Source organism: Aegilops tauschii, chromosome 6 (assembly GCF_002575655.3).
Source record: "Aegilops tauschii subsp. strangulata cultivar AL8/78 chromosome 6, Aet v6.0, whole genome shotgun sequence".
Taxonomy (NCBI): Eukaryota; Viridiplantae; Streptophyta; class Magnoliopsida; order Poales; family Poaceae; genus Aegilops; species Aegilops tauschii.
In genome coordinates, this window is record NC_053040.3 from 80782887 (window position 1) to 80798455 (window position 15569).

Sequence of the window (15569 nt, forward strand, 5' to 3'; positions counted from 1 at the left end):
CTGGAACACTATAGTGTGATGGTGTGTCCGAACATCATAACTGCACCCTATTGGATATAGTGCATACCATGATGTCTCTTATCGAATTACACTATTGTTTATGGGTTAGGCATTAGAGACAATCGCATTCACTTTAAATAGGGCACCACGCAATTACGTTGAGACGACACCGTATGAACTATGGTTTAGAGAAACCTAAGATGTCATTTCTTAAAAGTTTGGGGCTGCGACGCTTATGTGAAAAAGTTTCAGGCTGATAAGCTCGAACCCAAAGCGGATAAATGCATCTTCATAGAATACCCAAAACAGTTGGGTATACCTCCTATTTCAGATCTGGAAGCAAAAGTGATTGTTTCTGGAAACGGGTCCTTTCTCGAGGAAAAGTTTATCTCGAAAGAATTGAGTGGGAGGATGGTGGAGACTTGATGAGGTTATTGAACCGTCACTTCAACTAGTGTGTAGCAGGACACAGGAAGTTGTTCCTGTGGCACCTACACCAATTGAAGCGGAAGCTTATGATAGTGATCATGAAACTTCGGATCAAGTCACTACCAAACCTCGTAGGACGACAAGTATGCATGCTACTTCAGAGTGGTACGTAATCCTATCTTGGAAGTCATGTTGCTAGACAACAATGAACCTACGAGCTATGAAGAAGCGATGATGGGCCCGGATTCCGACGAATGGCTTGAGGCCATAAAACCGAGAGGATCCATGTATGAAAACAAAGTATAGACTTTGAAAGAACTACTTGATGGTCGTAAGGCTGTTGGGTACACATGGATTTTAAAAGGGAAGACAGACAATGATGGTAAGTATCACCATTAAGAAAGCTCGACTTATCGTTAAGATGTTTTCCGACAAGTTCAAGGAGTTGACTACGATGAGATTTTCTCACTCGTAGCGATGCTAAGAGTCTGTTGGAACTATATTAGCAGTTACTGCATTATTTATGAAATCTTTCAGATAGGATTTCAAAACATTGTTTCCTCGACGATTTTCTTGAGGAAAGGTTGTATGTGATACAACCAGAAGGTTTTGTCAATCCTGAAAGATGCTAACAAGTACGCAAAGCTCCAGCAATCCTTCTAAGGACTGGAGTAAGCATCTCAGAGTTGGAATGTACGCTTTGATGAGATGATCAAAGATTTTGGGTTTATACAAAGTTTATGAGAAACTTGTAATTCCAAAGAAGTGAGTGGGAGCACTATAGAATTTTTGATGAGTATATGTTGTTAAAATATTGTTGATCAGAAATGATGTAGAATTTCTAGAAAGCATACAGGGTTATTTGAAAAGTGTTTTTCAATGGAAAACCTGGATTAAGCTACTTGAACATTGAGCATCAAGATCTATAAGGATAGATCAAAAAACGCTTAATAGTACTTTCAAATGAATACATACCGTGACAAGATTTTGAAGGAGTTCAAAATAGATCAGCAAAGAAGGAGTTCTTGGCTGTGTTACAAGGTGTGAGTATTGAGTAAGACTCAAGACCTGACCACGGCAGAAGAGAGAGAAAGGACGAAGGTCGTCCCCTATGCTTTAGACATAGGCTCTACAGTATGCTATGCTGTGTACCGCACCTGAAGTGTGCCTTGCCATGAGTCAGTCAAGGGGTACAAGAGTGATCCAGGAATGGATCACATGAAAGCGGTCGAACTTATCCTTAGTAACTAGTGGACTAAGGAATTTTCTCGATTATGGAGGTGGTAAAAGAGTTCGTCGTAAAGGGTTACGTCGATGCAAACTTTGACACTAATCCGGATGACTCTGAGTAGTAAACCGGATTCATATAGTAGAGCAGTTATTTGGAATAGCTCCAAGTAGCGCGTGGTAGGTACATCTACAAGATGACATAGAGATTTGTAAAGCACACACGGATCTGAAAGGTTCAGACCCGTTGACTAATAACCTCTCTCACAAGCGAGATATGAACAAACCCCATGGGTGTTGGATTCATTACAATCACATAGTGATGTGAACTAGATTATTGACTCTAGTGCAAGTGGGAGACTGTTGGAAATATGCCCTAGAGGCAATAATAAAATGGTTATTATTGTATTTCCTTGTTCATGATAATTGTCTATGGTTCATGCTATAATTGTATTAACTGGAAACCGTAATACATGTGTGAATACATAGACCACAACATGTCCCTAGTAAGCCTCTAGTTGACTAGCTCGTTGATCAATAGATGGTTATGGTTTCCTGACCATGGACATTGGATGTCGTTGATAACGGGATCACATCATTAGGAGAATGATGTGATGGACAAGACCCAATCCTAAGCATAGCACAAGATCGTGTAGTTTGTTTGCTAAGAGCTTTTCTAATGTCAAGTATCGTTTCCTTAGACCATGAGATTGTGCAACTCCTGGATACCGTAGGAATGCTTTGGGTGTACCAAACGTCACAACGTAACTGGGTGGCTATAAAGGTGCACTACAGGTATCTCCGAAAGTGTCTGTTGGGTTGGCACGAATCGAGACTGGGATTTGTCACTCCGTATGACGGAGAGGTATCTCTGGGCCCACTCGGTAATGCATCATCATAATGAGCTCAATGTGACTAAGGAGTTAGCCATGGGATCATGCGTTACGGAACGAGTAAAGAGACTTGCCGGTAACGAGATTGAACGAGGTATTGGGATACCGACGATCGAATCTCGGGCAGGTAACATACCGATTAACAAAGGGAATTGTATACGGGATTGATTGAATCCTCGACATCGTGGTTCATCCGATGAGATCATCGAGGAGCATGTGGGAGCCAACATGGGTATCCAGATCCTGCTGTTGGTTATTGGCCGGAGAGTCGTCTCAGTCATGTCTACGTGTCTCTCGAACCCGTAGGGTCTACACACTTAAGCTTCGGTGACGCTAGGGTTATAGAGATATTAGTATGCGGTAACCCGAAAGTTGTTCGGAGTCCCGATGAGATCCTGGACATCACGAGGAGTTCCGGAATGGCCCGGAGGTAAAGATTTATATATGGGAAGTCTTGTTTTGGTCGTCGGAAAAGTTTCGCGCATTATCGGTATTGTACCGGGAGTGCCGAAAGGGGTCCGGGAGTCCACCAGGGGGTCCACCTGCCCCGGGGGGGCACATGGGCTGTAGGGGTGTGCACCTTGGCCTATATGGGCCAAGGGAACCAGCCCCAAGAGGCCCATGCGCCAAGAGATAAGGGAAAGGGAGAGTCCTAAAGGGGGAAGGCACCTCCTAGGTGCCTTGGGGAGGATGGACTCCTCCCTGGCCGCACCCTTCCTTGGAGGAAGGGCCAAGGCTGCCCCCCCCTCTCCCTTGCCCCTATATATATGTGGGAAGGGGAGGGCAGCGAGACCCCAAGCCCTGGCGCCTCCCTCTCCCTCCTGTGACACATCTCCCTCCTCCCGCAGCGCTTGGCGAAGCCCTGTTGGATCCCCGCTGCTTCCACCACCACGCCGTCGTGCTGCTGGATCTCCATCAACCTCTCCTCCCCCCTTGCTGGATCAAGAAGGAGGAGACGTCTCTCCCATCCGTACGTGTTTTGAACGCGGAGGTGCCGTCCGTTCGGCGCTAGGATCATCGGTGATTTGGATCACGACGAGTACGACTCCATCAACCCCGTTCTCTTGAACGCTTCCGCTCGCGATCTACAAGGGTATGTAGATGCACTCCTTCCCTCTCGTTGCTAGTAAACTCCATAGATTGATCTTGGTGATGCGTAGAAAATTTTGAATTTCTGCTACGTTCCCCAACAGGTTGCTCTTCACTCGGTAGGACGGTAGGATTTTTTAAACTTAGGCGAGTACTTGACTGCAGCTAAGCCTCCGAGTGGGAGGGTTGCTCTCCACTCGGTAGGATTTTTTAAAGGCGAGTACTTTGACTGCAGCTAAGCCCCCGAGTGGGAGGGTTGCTCTCCACTTTGTAGGATTTTTTAAACTTAGGTGAGTACTTGACTGCAGCTAAGCCCCCGAGTGGGAGGGTTGCTCTCCACTCGGTAGGATTTTTTAAACTTAGGCGAGTACTTGACTGCAGCTAACCCCCCCGAGTGGAAGGGTTGTTCTCCACTCGGTAGGATTTTTTAAACTTAGGCGAGTACTTGACTACAGCTAAGCCCCCGAGTGAGAGGCTTGCTCACCACTCGGTAGGATTTTTTAAACTTAGGCGAGTACTTGACTGCAGCTACGCCCCCGAGTGGGAGGGTTGCTCTCTACTCGGTAGGATTTTTTAAACTTAGGCGAGTACTTGACTGCAGCTAAGCCCCCAAGTGGGAGGGTTGCTCTCCACTCGGTAGGATTTTTTTAAACTTAGGCGAGTACTTGACTGCAGCTAAGCCCTCGAGTGGGAGGTTTCTCACCACTCGGTAGGATTTTTTAAACTTAGGCGAGTACTTGACTGCAGCTAAGCCCCCGAGTGAGAGGTTTGCTCAACACTCGGTAGGATTTTCTTAAACTTAGGCGAAATGGATTCGCAGCTAAGCCCCCGAGTGAGAGGCTTGCTCACCACTCGGTAGGATTTTTTTAAAACTTAGGCAAAACAGATTCGCAGCTAAGCCCCCGAGTGAGAGGCTTGCTCACCACTCAGTAGGATTTTATAAACTTAGGCGAAACAGATTCGCAGCTAATAAACGTAGGCGAAACAGATTCGCAGCTAAGTCACCCACTAGGGAGTTTAGACACAAGTATAAGCAGTGACAATCATTCTTAGAAGACTGTAGAACTCTTGTCTCTAATAAACAAAGTACAAAGGTATTTCTTATTACAACTCAACAGAATGAGCTCTTGAGTATAAAAGGGGCGGAGCAGCTCCGCATTCCAAGCCCGTGGCTCGTCTTTCTGATGTTCGAAATTGTAAAGATGATACGCTGCATTGTGAAGCACCCTGGTGACGATGAAGGGACCTTCCCAGGCAGGGGAGAGCTTGTGTGGTTTCTGCTGATCCACTCGAAGAACCAAGTCTCCTTCTTGTAATGCTCGACCTCTCATGTTTCTGGCGTGGAATCGTCGCAAGTCTTGCTGATAAATAGTCGACCGGATTAAAGCCATCTCTCTTTCCTCTTCTAGGAGATCAACTGCGTCTTGCGGGGCCTGTTCCGCTTCATCTTCAGAGAAAAGCTCGACTCGGGGTGCGTTGTGAAGCAAGTCACTCGGTAGAACAGCTTCAACTCCATAGACCAAGAAGAATGGAGTTTGGCCAGTCGACCGATTGGGAGTTGTCCTCAATCCCCAAAGAACTGAAGGAAGTTCGTCGACCCAGGCGACTGCTGCGTGCTTGAGATCACGCATCAATCAGGGTTTCAGTCCCTTGAGAATCAAGCCATTTGCTCTTTCAGCTTGTCCATTTGAGTGGGGGTGGGCGACTAAAGCATAGTCGACTGGAGTGCCTTGGGAAGCACAAAAAGCTATGAACTCATCAGAATCGAAGTTCGATCCGTTGTCAGTGATGATGCTATGCAGAACCCCATATCTGAATGTCAACTCTCTGATGAAGCTGACGGCAGTACCGGCTTCAAGATTCTTGATAGGCTTGGCTTCAATCCATTTGGTAAACTTGTCGACTGCTACAAGCACATGAGTGAAGCCGCTCCTACCAGTCCTCAGGGGCCCAACCATATCTAACCCCCAAACAGCAAAAGGCCAGACGAGTGGAATGGTCTTCAGGGCTGATGCAGGCTTGTGGGACATGTTGGAGTAAAACTGGCAGCCTTCACATTTGTCGACTATATCTTTCGCCATTTCATTTGCTCTTGGCCAATAAAATCCATCTCGGTATGCTTTGGCCACAATGGTCCGAGAGGACGCATGGTGGCCACAGGTTCCCGAGTGGATGTCGTTGAGGATCACTCGACGTTCTTCTGGTGTTATGCATTTCTGGCTGACTCCAGTCACACTTTCTCTGAACAGCTGTCCTCTTATCACAGTAAATGCTTTGGATTGACGAACGATTTGTCGGGCCTCCTCTTCATCCTCTGGGAGTTCCTTCCTAAGGATATACGCAATGTATGGCACTGTCCAGTCGGGAGTTATGACCAAAACCTCCATGATCAAGTCGACCACTGCTGGGACCTCGACTTCAATCGGATCTGTGGCACTTTTAGGCTGCGGGGGCTCTTCAATGAAGGGATCTTCTTTAACTGAAGGTGTATGAATGTGTTCCAAAAACACATTGCTGGGAATGGCTTCTCTCTTGGAACCTATTTCTGCCCAATCATCGGCTGCTTGATTTTTCAGTCGGGGTATATGATGGAGCTCTAACCCCTCAAATTTCTTTTCCAACTTCCTCACTGCATTACAGTAACCAGTCATAGCTGGGCTTCTGACGTCCCACTCCTTCATCACTTGATTGACTACCAAATCTGAGTCACCGTAGACCATGAGGCGACGGACGCCGAGTGAAATGGCCATAAGTAACCCATATAAGAGTGCTTCATATTCAGCTTCGTTATTGGAGGAATCAAAGTGAATCTGGAGAACATATCTGAGCTTGTCTCCTCGGGGGGATACCAGTACCACCCCAGCACCGGAACCATTCAGCATCTTGGAGCCATCAAAGAACATGGTCCAGTGCTCCGAGTGGACTTGAGTCGGCAGCTGCTGTTCGATCCACTCGACAAGGAAATCTACTATTGCTTGGGAATTGATAGCTTTCTTTGCCTCAAACTTGGTATCCAAGGGAAGGAGTTCAATCGCCCACTTTGCCACTCGACCAGTTGCATCTCTGTTATTCAAAATCTCTGATAATGGAGCGTCGCTGACGACTGTAATGGAGTGGTCAGAGAAATAGTGTGCAACCTTCTTCGTGGTCATATAAATCCCGTAGACAAGCTTCTGATAATGTGGATATCTTTCCTTGGATGGAGTCAGAACTTCAGAAACATAATATACGGGGCGCTGAACTTTATAAGATTTTCCTTCTTCTTCCCGCTCAACCGTAAGTATTGTACTGACAACTTGTCCAGTGGCTGCAATGTAAAGCAGTAAAGGCTCTTTGCTGATTGGGGCAGCAAGCACCGGCTGGGTGTAAAGTAGGGCTTTGAGCTCTTCAAACGCTGCATCAGCTTCAGGAGTCCACTCGAACTTATCAGACTTCTTCATCAGTCTGTAAAGAGGCAATGCCTTTTCACCGAGGCTAGAAATGAATCGACTTAAGGCGGCCAAACAACTAGTAAGCTTCTGGACATCGTGCACACGCACAGGGCGTTTCATCCGGAGTATAGCACCAACTTTCTCTGGGTTAGCGTCGATCCCTCGTTCGGAAATGAGGAAACTGAGTAATTTTCCGCCAGGAACTCCGAATGTGCACTTTGATGGGTTAAGCTTGATATCATACCTTCCGAGTTTGGCAAAAGTTTCAGCAAGGTCAGCCAGCAGGTCAGAACCTTCACGTGACTTGACCACAATGTCATCCATGTATGCCTCCACATTCTGACTGATCTGAGTGAGCAAGCACTTCTGAATCATCCTCATGAATGTGGCTCCAGCGTTCTTCAGGCCGAATGGCATGGTGACATAACAGAAGCACCCGAATGGAGTGATGAAAGCCGTTTTTATCTCATCGGGTCCATACAGTCGGATCTGATGATACCCAGAATAGGCGTCCAAAAAGGACAAGCGCTCACACCTGGCAGTTGAGTCGACTATTTGGTCGATGCGGGGGAGAGGAAAGTGATCTTTCGGGCAGGCCCGATTGATATGCTTGAAGTCAATGCACATGCGAAGTGAGTCGTCCTTCTTAGGGACCATGACAACATTGGCGAGCCAATCGGAGTGCTAAATCTCTCGGATAAACTCAGCTGCCAGGAGCCGAGCTACTTCTTCACCAATTGCTTTCCTCTTCTGTACGGCGGACCGTCGAAGATGTTCCTTGACTGGTTTCGCTTTTGGGTCGACTCGCAAATGGTGCTCAGCCAGCCCCCTGGGAACACCTGGCATGTCAGAAGGTTTCCATGCAAAGATGTCCCAGTTCTCACGGAGGAACTGGATGAGCGCTTCTTCCGATTTGGAGTCAAGTGTTGTCGAAATGTGAGTCGGAGCAGCATTGGAATCGGTCGGGTGAATATGAATCGGCTTCGTTTCACCAGACGACTGAAATGCAGAGTCTGTGGCAGGCTTCTTGGCTCGTAGCAAATCACTCGGATCTGCATTTTTCGGATACTCTTGCAATTCTACTACTGCCATTTGGGCATCGGCGATCTATGAGCCCTTCTGGAAGCACTCTTCCACCTTCTGCCAACTACCAGTGATATTGATCACCCCTCTGGGACCAGGCATCTTCAATTTGAGGTACACGTAACATGGTCGAGCCATAAAACATGCATAAGCAGGCCTACCCAGAATAGTGTGGTAAGCACTCTGGAAATCCACGACTTCAAACGTCAATGTGACTAATGCATCATCATAATGAGCTCAATGTGACTAAGGTGTTAGTCACGGGATCATGCATTGCGGTACGAGTAAAGAGACTTGCCGGTAACGAGATTGAACAAGGTATTGGGATACCGACGATCGAATCTCGGGCAAGTAACATACCGATTGACAAAGGGAATTGCATACGGATTGATTGAATCCTCGACACCGTGGTTCATCCGATGAGATCATCGTGGAACATGTGGGAGCCAACATGGGTATCCAGATCCCGCTGTTGGTTATTGACCGGAGAGGCGTCTCGGTCATGTCTGCATGTCTCCCGAACCCGTAGGGTCTACAGACTTAAGGTCCGGTGACGCTAGGGTTGTAGAGATATATGTATGCGGAAACCCGAAAGTTGTTCGGAGTCCCGGATGAGATCCCGGACGTCACGAGAGGTTCCGGAATGGTCCGGGGGTGAAGAATTATATATAGGAAGTCAAGTTTCGGCCACCGGGAATGTTTCGGGGGTTACCGGTATTGTACCGGGACCACCGGAAGGGTCCCGGGGGTCCGCCGGGTGGGGCCACCTATCCCGGAGGGCCCCATGGGTTGAAAGTGGAAGGGAACCAGCCCTTAGTGGGCTGGGGTGCCCCCCTTGGGCCTCCCCCATGCGCCTAGGGTTGGGAACCCTAGGGTGGGGGGACTTCCCCCTTGCCTTGGGGGGCAAGGCAACCCCTTCCCCCCTTGTGGCCGCCGCCCCCCCCTTGAGATCCCATCTCTTGGGGCCGCCCCCCCAGGGGGCCTATATAAAGGGGGGGAGGGAGGGCAGCAAGACACAGCCTTGGGCGCCTCCCTCCTCCTCTGCAACACCTCTCTCTCTCTCGTAGAAGCTTGCGAAGCCCTGCCGGAGACCCGCTACATCCACCACCACGCCGTCGTGCTGCTGGATCTCCATCAACCTATCCTTCCCCCTTGCTAGATCAAGAAGGAGGAGACGTCGCTGCACCGTACGTGTGTTGAACGCGGAGGTGCCGTCCGTTCGGCACTCGGTCATCGGTGATTTGGATCACGGCGAGTACGACTCCGTCATCCACGTTCATTGGAACGCTTCCTCTCGCGATCTACAATGGTATGTAGATGCACTCCTTTCCCCTCGTTGCTAGTAGACTCCATAGATGCATCTTGGTGAGCGTAGGAAAATTTTAAATTATGCTACGATTCCCAACAATTTTTCCCTCCAATGACCCGGAGTTCTTGAATGCATTGAAACCGACCAATGCTGCCGAGTCATATCATTGTAGCCCCCGAGTCTCAAGACGACTCGAGGAGTTGGCTTTGAGATTCTCCATATTGACCATAGCATAAGGTGTATATCATTGGTGTTGATAGCGCGATGTAAATCCACAGAAGGTTGAGGTGACTGTGGCGGGTTATAAATGATCCTGTACGAGCCGTGTCAGCAACTCAGCCAATGGTTCCTTCCAAGTGGCTGTTTGAAGTTAACCAAACCCGTAGTGGCGGCGACTTGCGCACCTACCCATTGAGCCATCCAGTGCAGACGGCGGCTGATAAGACATGATAACTTGCCTCCAATTTGTTGGAAGAAAACCGGGCTACCAAAGCAGCGACTTGCTCATACTCAATAAACAGCTCATGCAGACAGGTGCGGCCCGGTGTGTTGATGTAGGCCAGGCCGCGAGAGACGGACGGTAAAGACGACCGCAACATCTGAGGCGGCACAGATAGATGAACCGGCCGTGGCGTTGTAAGCCAGTGCGGACGGGCAAGTCGTCCTCCTTGTTGTAAGCCGGCGTGGTCGCAGAGACGGCCACGGCGTTGTAAGCCGGTGCGGGAGTCCGTTGAGTAACGACGACCACCTGTGCCAAAAGATGTTGGCGTGCCTCCATCTCCGCGGTACAATGTCACTTTTTGTCATAAATAATTGCCCTGCATAAACAATATTGCAGACCAAGGCAAAGATAAACTTGTTCTTTAACAAAAACAATATGTGTTGATAAAACAAACTTGGATGAATATCACCTGATTCGCCCGGATAACAGATGAGTCGGCCGCGGTGCTGTAAGCCGGCGCGGACGGGCGAGTTAATGTAAACCGGGCCACAGAGGATGGTGACTTTGCGCACGTTCATTCACCGGGCAGTATGACACGGACGAAACCCCGGTGCAGAACATTGCCATCGCTTGCTCCATACCCACAATATAACACCTCATTCGCAATGAACAATTGTCCTGCATCAAAAAGTATTGCAAGCCAAAGTATTTGTTCTTTTAAAGAAAGCAATATGTAATATAAAAACATATTGGATGGATTTCACCTGATACGTCAGGCCAGTAGTTATCCACCGCGGAGTTGATGATCACCGCGGTGAAGCTGAAATTAATCACGGGTGAGACGATCGTGGCGTTGTAAGCTAGCGCAGATGGGTGGGTCAATCGCAGGCGCGGTAAACTGCGTGGACGGGTAAGTCAGCCGAATTGTGTTGATGTAGAGTGGACCACAGGGGCAGCGGCTTGAGCGCGTCCGTCGGGCGACTTATGAGAGCGGGCGCGGCGTTGGAGCCCAGCGCGCGTGGGCGCAGACGGATGAGTCAGCCACATCGTGGTAGCCGGTGCAGGCGCTTGAGTTGGCCATGACGTTTAAACCAGTGCGAGCCTTATGTCGACAGCATGACGACACTTTTGTAGTGGACTTTCTCCTGATTCGTCCGGATGGGAGATGATCCGTTCTACGCGGCAGAGGCTGCACGAGACTAGGGTGGGGATGCACCGGCAACGTGGCAGCTCAAAGCCCACCATTGCAGAGGCGGTTCAACGCGAGCGGGGAACGGATCCATAGGAATACATATATGATGTCCGTGGAAATTGTGTGCGTGCAAGTACTTTTTCAATCTTCCAACCTACTCTCCACTTCCCCTTGTTTGTCTTGAGGACAGGCTAACAGAAGAACACGCAGGGCGCAGCAGCTCAGAAGCGAAACCGAGCAGGGACGTTGGGGGCGGCAGAACTGGCTGGAGACTTGAAGCACGGTGAGGCAAATCCGGCCGGCGACTCGAGGCCCGGTGACCCTAGGTGCGGCAGCCCAGGGCACGGGGAGGTTTCAGAGACGACGCGGCTTATAGTGGCACACGAGTGGTGAGCCGGAGCGGGGTGACTTGACCGCGGAGGCAAAACCGGCAAGGCGCGGGCGGGTCATGGCAGCGGTTTAGAGGCCGGGCGCTGGACGAAGACGACGCATGCATCCGAGCTCAGAGCAGGCCGGGACCAGCGAGTTGGCCAGCCAGCGTGGGAACCAGCTGCGGGGAGGAGATTGGTGCGGCAGGGCAACTCGCCGGGTCGACCCGAGGCGACCAGGTGAGCGAAACCAGGCCGTAGTAGCACCAAAAATCCTTCTTTGGGTCGTCGTTGACTTGGCTTTTTTTTCCACTGTAACGAGGTACCTGGCTTTTCTTTTCCTGTACGTGTCCGAGCCCGTGTCAGACTAACAGCAGCCATATCTTCAATCTTTGAACAACTCCAAAGCCTTTCTTCTTCTATTTAATCCTGGTGAGGAGTAGTACTAGTCTCACGTGAGGAGGTGAAGGTCCATTGACTGGTCCATGCGCCCACTACTAATACAAGTAGTATTTTGCTAATTTAATCCCGATGAGCAGTATAGCTCTAGTCCTTCAGGTGTACAGGTAACACTCCGAACTTGATCTAGACACGGACAACAGATCCATCCAATCCCGTCGGTCTCGAAGTAGTAACCTGGCAGACAAATCACCTCATGTAGATCTCGTCTCGGACTTGGCAGATTGAGACGACGAGATGGCGACGCCACGACGCACATAGATGAAACCCTAATCCCCTTCGAACTTCAATCTCATCCTCCAAATTTTCAAAATTAACCAGCAAAATTAGGAACCCAGCCGGTGGCGAAATTTCTGAAAAGCTCGGCAACTGTTCCCTTGAGCCGGCATGGCAACTGTTCCGTCCCGGGTTATCTTGCGTGATTGTTCTATGATTACTCTTCTTCATCTGGAAAATAGCGAGCTTCTCGATCCCTGAAAGATCCCTTCAAGAACTCAACACCACCGTGCGCCAGCCCCACGGTGAGCGCCAACTGTCGTGGAATTGTCACGGCAGATGTCCTTAGTGTCAGGACTTAGTCGCGAGGCCAACGCATCTATGTGGTAGCTTGAGAGGGGTTGAGCGGAATCGGGAGACGCAACACAAGACAAGGATTTAGACAGCTTCGGGCCCCAGGAAACATCATCCGGTAATAGCCCTACATGCTGTTTTGTGGCTAGGTCTCATTATGCTCATGAGAGAGTCGCCGGTAAGCCGGCTTTTTGTGTCTACCCCTAGAGATTGTTTCTTGCCTGTCCCTCTTGGGGTGCCCTGCCCCTCCTTATATAAGTTGAAGGGGCGGGTTACATGTGGTGTCCTATTAGGATTAGGACTAGTCTATTACAAGTGTAATCCTAGTCTGCCCCCTTAAGGGAAAATTCCTTATGTCTTTCCTCTTAAACCGGCCCACCAGAGTATAAGCTGGCCTGCTGGGCCTTGGGCCTTGTCGTTCGTCTGATCCGCCCATCGGGTCTCCAGTGAGTCAGAATGTCCAGGTGGGTTACATGTAAACCGCCATGTCCGGGTGGATCGCCAGTGAGTCGCCAAGCTCCAGTCGGGTCTCTGGTGAGTCGCCAAGTCCGGCCGGGTCATAATTTCGGCCGGGTCATACCGCGGGGTATATCCCTGACAGGGTGCGTTGTCAAGCAAGTCACTCAGTAGAACAGCTTCAGCTCCATAGACCAAGAAGAATGGAGTTCGGCCAGTCGACCGATTGGGAGTTGTCCTCAATCCCCAAAGAACTGAAGGAAGTTCGTCGACCCAGGCGCCTACTGTGTGCTTGAGATCACGCATCAATCGGGGTTTCAGTCCCTTGAGAATCAAGCCATTTGCTCTTTCAGCTAGTCCATTCGACTGGGGGTGGGCGACTGAAGCATAGTCGACTGGAGTGCCTTGGGAAGCACAAAAAGCTCTGAACTCATCAGAATCGAAGTTCGATCCGTTGTCAGTGATGATGTTGTGCGGAACCCCATATCTGAATGTCAACTCTCTGATGAAGCTGACGGCAGTACCGGCTTCAAGATTCTTGATAGGCTTGGCTTCAATCCATTTGGTAAACTTGTCGACTGCTACAAGCACATGAGTGAAGCCGCTCCTACCAGTCCTCAGGGGCCCAACCATATCTAACCCCCAAACAGCAAAAGGCCAAACGAGTGGAATGGTCTTCAGGGCTGACGCAGGCTTGTGGGACATGTTGGAGTAAAACTGGCAGCCTTCACATTTGTTGACTATATCTTTCGCCATTTCATTTGCTCTTGGCCAATAAAATCCAGCTCGGTATGCTTTGGCCACAATGGTCCGAGAGGACGCATGGTGGCCACAGGTTCCCGAGTGGATGTCGTTGAGGATCACTCGACGTTCTTCTGGTGTTATGCATTTCTGGCTGACTCCAGTCACACTTTCTCTGAACAGCTGTCCTCTTATCACAGTAAATGCTTTGGATCGACGAACGATCTGTCGGGCCTCCTCTTCATCCTCTGGGAGTTCCTTAAGGATATACGCAATGTATGGCACTGTCCAGTCGGGAGTTATGACCAAAACCTCCATGATCAAGTCGACCACTACTGGGACCTCGACTTCAATCGGATCTGTGGCACTTTTAGGCTGCGGGGGCTCTTCAATGAAGGGATCTTCTTGAACTGAAGGTGTATGAATGTGTTCCAAAAACACATTGCTGGGAATGGCTTCTCTCTTGGAACCTATTTTTGCCAAATCATCGGCTGCTTGATTTTTCAGTCGGGGTATATGATGGAGCTCTAACCCCTCAAATTTCTTTTCCAACTTCCTCACTGCATTACAGTAACCAGTCATAGCTGGGCTTCTGACGTCCCACTCCTTCATCACTTGATTGACTACCAAATCTGAGTCACCGTAGACCATGAGGCGACGGACGCCGAGTGAAATGGCCATAAGTAACCCATATAAGAGTGCTTCATATTCAGCTTCGTTATTGGAGGAATCAAAGTGAATTTGGAGAACATATCTGAGCTTGTCTCCTCGGGGGGATACCAGTACCACCCCAGCACCGGAACCATTCAGCATCTTGGAGCCATCAAAGAACATGGTCCAGTGCTCCGAGTGGACTTGAGTCAGCAGCTGCTGTTCGATCCACTCGGCAAGGAAATCTACTATTGCTTGGGACTTGATAGCTTTCTTTGCCTCAAACTTGGTATCCAAGGGAAGGAGTTCAATCGCCCACTTTGCCACTCGACCAGTTGCATCTCTGTTATTCAAAATCTCTGATAATGGAGTGTCGCTGACGACTGTAATGGAGTGGTCAGAGAAATAGTGTGCAACCTTCTTCGTGGTCATATAAATCCCGTAGACAAGCTTCTGATAATGTGGATATCTTTCCTTGGATGGAGTCAGAACTTCAGAAACATAATATACGGGGCGCTGAACTTTATAAGATTTTCCTTCTTCTTCCCGCTCGACCGTAAGTACTGTACTGACAACTTGTCCTGTGGCTGCAATGTAAAGCAGTAAAGGCTCTTTGCTGATTGGGGCAGCAAGCACCGGCTGGGTGGAAAGCAGGGCTTTGAGCTCTTCAAACGCTGCATCAGCTTCAGGAGTCCACTCGAACTTATCAGACTTCTTCATCAGTCTGTAAAGAGGCAATGCCTTTTCACCGAGGCGAGAAATGAATCGACTTAAGGCGGCCAAACAACTAGTAAGCTTCTGGACATCGTGCACACGCACAGGGCGTTTCATCCGGAGTATAGCACCAACTTTCTCTGGGTTAGCGTCGATCCCTCGTTCGGAAACGAGGAAACTGAGTAATTTTCCGCCAGGAACTCCGAATGTGCACTTTGATGGGTTAAGCTTGATATCATACCTTCCGAGGTTGGCAAAAGTTTCAGCAAGGTCAGCCAGCAGGTCAGAACATTTACGTGACTTGACCACAATGTCATCCTTGTATGCCTCCACATTCCGACTGATCTGAGTGAGCAAGCACTTCTGAATCATCCTCATGAATGTGGCTCCAGCGTTCTTCAGGCCGAATGGCATGGTGACATAACATAAGCACCCGAATGGAGTGATGAAATCCGTTTTTATCTCATCGGGTCCATACAGTCGGATCTGATGATACCCAGAATAGGCGTCCAAAA